The sequence below is a fragment of the Amblyomma maculatum genome, unplaced genomic scaffold, assembly GCF_055883805.1.
Source record: "Amblyomma maculatum isolate TAMU_Amacu unplaced genomic scaffold, ASM5588380v1 scaffold_43, whole genome shotgun sequence".
In the NCBI taxonomy this organism is placed as follows: Eukaryota; Metazoa; Arthropoda; class Arachnida; order Ixodida; family Ixodidae; genus Amblyomma; species Amblyomma maculatum.
The window spans coordinates 370,643-376,583 of record NW_028146768.1 but is presented as its reverse complement, the minus strand read 5'-3'; positions in this window follow the sequence as shown (position 1 = coordinate 376,583).

Genomic DNA, 5,941 nt, shown 5'->3' with positions numbered 1-5,941 from the left:
GGCGAAAGCTGTGCTAGAACCCTCTTACGCTACCTATGGCTTCAAGACTGCCAGAACCGAGACCCCCGTAAGCTACAAGCAGATCAATTAAAGGGAAATGAGGGTGCTCGTTATAATACATGAAAGAAAGAAGCCAACCGTCGGCGAGGCCAAGGAAAGCGTTGGGGATGGTACTTTTATGTCTTTTTGTTTTTTTTTAATGTTTGCTTGGATAATCACAGAAATTAGTAATGTAATCGGTTTAGGGGAAAGATAATTAAACACAAAGTACAAGAAAAAACAACGTGCCGATGGTGGAATCCGAACCCACGACCTCCGAATATCGCGTCCGGTGCTCTTTCAACTGAGCTACATCGGCCGCTGTTCCCCCTGCTACTTGCTTGTGTATTTATGTTGTCTGTATACTAACCTTGAGAGTGTTCACCAGCGCCACCCTCAGCCATAGCGGCGGACGTAGAACGTCCTTTGTTACCGCAGCGTCACGTAGAACGTGATCAAGAGCGAGGGCGAAAGCTGTGCTAGAACCCTCTTACGCTACCTATGGCTTCAAGACTGCCAGAACCGAAACCTCCGTAAGCTACAAGCAGATCAATTAAAGGGAAATGAGGGTGCTCGTTATAATACATGAAAGAAAGAAGCCAACAGTCGGCGAGGCCAAGGAAAGCATTGGGGATGGTACTTTTATGTCTTTTGTTTTTTAATGTTTGCTTAGATAATCACAGAAATTAGTAATGTAATCGGTTTAGGGGAACGATAATTAAACACAAAGTAGAAGAAAAAACAACGTGCCGATGGTGGGATCCGAACCCACGATCTCCGAATATCGCGTCCGGTGCTCTTCCAACTGATCTACATCGGCCGCTGTTCCCCCTGCTACTTGCTTGGGTATTTATGTTGTCTGTATACTAACCTTCAGAGTGTTCACCAGCGCCACCCTCAGCCATAGCGGCTGACGTAGAACGTCCTTTGTTACCGCCAGCGTCACGTAGAACGTGATCAAGGGCGAGGGCGAAAGCTGTGCTAGAACCCTCTTACGCTACCTATGGCTTCAAGACTGCCAGAACCGAGACCCCCGTAAGCTACAAGCAGATCAATTAAAGGGAAATGAGGGTGCTCGTTATAATACATGAAAGAAAGAAGCCAACAGTCGGCGAGGCCAAGCAAAGCGTTGGGGATGGTACTTTTATGTCTTTTTTTTAATGTTTGCTTAGATAATCACAGAAATTAGTAATGTAATCGGTTTAGGGGAAAGATAATTAACCACAAAGTAGAAGAAAAAACAACGTGCCGATGGTGGGATCCGAACTCACGACCTCCGAATATCGCGTCCGGTGCTCTTCCAACTGAGCTACATCGGCCGCTGTTCCCCCTGCTACTTGCTTGGGTATTTATGTTGTCTGTATACTAACCTTGAGAGTGTTCACCAGCGCCACCCTCAGCCATAGCGGCGGACGTAGAACGTCCTTTGTTACCGCCAGCGTCACGTAGAACGTGATCAAGAGCGAGGGCGAAAGCTGTGCTAGAACCCTCTTACGCTACCTATGGCTTCAAGACTGCCAGAACCGAGACCCCCGTAAGCTACAAGCAGATCAATTAAAGGGAAATGAGGGTGCTCGTTATAATACATGAAAGAAAGAAGCCAACAGTCGGCGAGGCCAAGGAAAGCGTTGGGGATGGTACTTTTATGTCTTTTTTTTAATGTTTGCTTAGATAATCACAGAAATTAGTAATGTAATCGGTTTAGGGGAAAGATAATTAAACACAAAGTAGAAGAAAAAACAACGTGCCGATGGTGGGATCCGAACCCACGACCTCCGAATATCGCGTCCGGTGCTCTTCCAACTGAGCTACATCGGCCGTTGTTCCCCCTGCTACTTGCTTGGGTATTTATGTTGTCTGTATACTAACCTTGAGAGTGTTCACCAGCGCCACCCTCAGCCATAGCGGCGGACGTAGAACGTCCTTTGTTACCGCCAGCGTCACGTAGAACGTGATCAAGAGCGAGGGCGAAAGCTGTGCTAGAACCCTCTTACGCTACCTATGGCTTCAAGACTGCCAGAACCGAGACCCCCGTAAGCTACAAGCAGATCAATTAAAGGGAAATGAGGGTGCTCGTTATAATACATGAAAGAAAGAAGCCAACAGTCGGCGAGGCCAAGCAAAGCGTTGGGGATGGTACTTTTATGTCTTTTTTTTAATGTTTGCTTAGATAATCACAGAAATTAGTAATGTAATCGGTTTAGGGGAAAGATAATTAAACACAAAGTAGAAGAAAAAACAACGTGCCGATGGTGGGATCCGAACCCACGACCTCCGAATATCGCGTCCGGTGCTCTTCCAACTGAGCTACATCGGCCGCTGTTCCCCCTGCTACTTGCTTGGGTATTTATGTTGTCTGTATACTAACCTTGAGAGTGTTCACCAGCGCCACCCTCAGCCATAGCGGCGGACGTAGAACGTCCTTTGTTACCGCCAGCGTCACGTAGAACGTGATCAAGAGCGAGGGCGAAAGCTGTGCTAGAACCCTCTTACGCTACCTATGGCTTCAAGACTGCCAGAACCGAGACCCCCGTAAGCTACAAGCAGATCAATTAAAGGGAAATGAGGGTGCTCGTTATAATACATGAAAGAAAGAAGCCAACAGTCGGCGAGGCCAAGGAAAGCGTTGGGGATGGTACTTTTATGTCTTTTTTTAATGTTTGCTTAGATAATCACAGAAATTAGTAATGTAATCGGTTTAGGGGAAAGATAATTAACCACAAAATAGAAGAAAAAACAACGTGCCGATGGTGGGATCCGAACTCACGACCTCCGAATATCGCGTCCGGTGCTCTTCCAACTAAGCTACATCGGCCGCTGTTCCCCCTGCTACTTGCTTGGGTATTTATGTTGTCTGTATACTAACCTTGAGAGTGTTCACCAGCGCCACCCTCAGCCATAGCGGCGGACGTAGAACGTCCTTTGTTACCGCCAGCATCACGTAGAACGTGATCAAGAGCGAGGGCGAAAGCTGTGCTAGAACCCTCTTACGCTACCTATGGCTTCAAGACTGCCAGAACCGAGACCCCCGTAAGCTACAAGCAGATCAATTAAAGGGAAATGAGGGTGCTCGTTATAATACATGAAAGAAAGAAGCCAACAGCCGGCGAGGCCAAGGAAAGCGTTGGGGATGGTACTTTTATGTCTTTTTTTTAATGTTTGCTTAGATAATTACAGAAATTAGTAATGTAATCGGTTTAGGGGAAAGATAATTAAACACAAAGTTATACTAACTAACTACAGATTTGATGAAGGACGGGGGGGATATCGTGCTAGAAAAACTGGCCACCATGTATACGCAGTGCCTGATGTCATCGACGGTACCGGAAGCATGGAAGAATGCAAACATTATCCTCATTCACAAGAAAGGGGACTCTAAGGACCTTAAAAATTACAGACCAATCAGCTTACTGTCTGTTACCCGTAAGTTACCGTGTGACCGAAGCGGTGGCCTTGTGGTAGAGCATCCGCCTCGCATTCGGGAGGTACCGGGTTCGATCCCTGGTGCCGCCGGTTACCCACCGGTTTTTAAATGGGTACAAGCTTTCCCCCGGCCTGGTGCTCGGCTCTTCTGGGGAGAAATGCTTGGGAAAAGGGGTCACGGCCCAAACAGTTGCGCCGATGTGGCAGTGATTCGTTCCGCCATCGGACAACAATAAGTCCGCCTTGCGCGGCAACAGCCCATTATGTGGCCCTTTAGCGGTGGCCTTGTGGTAGAGCATCCGCCTCGCATTCGGGAGGTACCGGGTTCGATCCCTGGTGCCGCCGGTTACCCACCGGTTTTTCAATGGGTACAAGCTTTCCTCCGGCCTGGTGCTCGGCTCTTCTGGGGTGAAATGCTTGGAAAAAGGGTCACATAATGGACTTATTGTCCGATTGCGTATAAGGTATTTACTAAGGTAATCGCCAATAGAATCAGGACAACCTTAGACTGCAATCAAGCAAAGGATCAAGCAGGGTTTCGGAAACGGTACTCTACTATCGATCATATCCATACCATCAATCAGGTGATAGAAAAATGCTCGGAATATAACCAGCCCTTATACATAGCATTCATTGATTACGAAAAAGCATTTGACTCAGTTGAAACCTCGGCGGTGATGCAGGCATTGCGAAATCAGGGGGTAGACGAGCCGTACGTGAAAGTGCTGGAAGATATATATAGTGGCTGCACAGCAACCATAGTTCTACATAAAGAAAGCAATAAAATTCCCATAAAGAAAGGTGTTAGGCAAGGAGACACAATCTCCCCAGTACTATTCACAGCTTGTTTAGAGGAAGTATTTAGAGACTTGGAATGGGAGCAGTTAGGGATAAGGGTAGATGGAGAATACCTCAGTAATCTGCGATTTGCTGATGACATTGCCTTGCTAAGCAACTCGGGGGATGAACTGCAAATAATGATTGATGACCTAGACAGAAAAAGTAGAATGGTAGGCTTGAAAATCAATATGCAGAAGACTAAGGTAATGTTCAACAGCCTCGGGAAGGAACAGCAGTTTACATTAGGTAGCGAAATACTGGAAATAGTAGGCGAATATGTCTACCTAGGACAGGTAGTAACCGCAGATCCAGACCATGAAAAGGAAATATCAAGAAGAATAAGATTGGGATGGAGCGCATTTGGCAAGCACTCGCAGATTATGACTAGCAGCTTACCGGTATCGCTCAAGAGGAAAGTGTACAACAGTTGCATCTTGCCTGTACTCACCTATGGGGCTGAAACGTGGAGGCTAACCAAGAGAGTTCTGCTTAAGTTGAGGACAACCCAGAGGGCTATGGAACGAAAAATGGTAGGGGTAACATTAAGAGATAGAAAGCGTGCAGAGTGGGTCAGAGAAATAACTCAAGTTAATGACATTCTAGTGGAAATTAAGAAGAAGAAATGGACATGGGCAGGACATGTAGTGCGAAGAGAGGATAACCGATGGTCGCTGAGGGTAACAAACTGGATTCCAAGGGAAGGAAAGCGTAGCAGGGGGAGGCAGAAAGTTAGGTGGGCGGATGAGATTAAGAAGTTCGCAGGGGTCAAGTGGATGCAGCTAGCACAGAACCGGGTTAAGTGGAGAAATATGGGAGAGGCCTTCGCCCTGCAGTGGGTATAATCAGGCTGATGATGATGATGAATTAAACACAAAGTAGAAGAAAAAACAACGTGCCGATGGTGGGATCCGAACCCACGACCTCCGAATATCGCGTCCGGTGCTCTTCCAACTGAGCTACATCGGCCGCTGTTCCCCCTGCTACTTGCTTGGGTATTTATGTTGTCTGTATACTAACCTTGAGAGTGCTCACCAGCGCCACCCTCAGCCATAGCGGCGGACGTCCTTTGTTACCGCCAGCGTCACGTAGAACGTGATCAAGAGCGAGGGCGAAAGCTGTGCTAGAACCCTCTTACGCTACCTATGGCTTCAAGACTGCCAGAACCGAGACCCCCGTAAGCTACAAGCAGATCAATTAAAGGGAAATGAGGGTGCTCGTTATAATACATGAAAGAAAGAAGCCAACAGTCGGCGAGGCCAAGGACAGCGTTGGGGATGGTACTTTTGTCTTTTTTTTAATGTTTGCTTAGATAATCATAGAAATTAGTAATATAATAGGTTTAGGGGAAAGATAATTAAACACAAAGTAGAAGAAAAAAAACGTGCCGATGGTGGGATCCGAACCCACGACCTCCGAATGTCGCGTCCGGTGCTCTTCCAACTGAGCTACATCGGCCGCTGTTCCCCCTGCTACTTGCTTGGGTATTTATGTTGTCTGTATACTAACCTTGAGAGTGTTCACCACCGCCACCCTCAGCCATAGCGGCGGACGTAGAACATCCTTTGTTACCGCCAGCGTCACGTAGAACGTGATCAAGAGCGAGGGCGAAAGCTGTGCTAGAACCCTCTTACGCTACCTA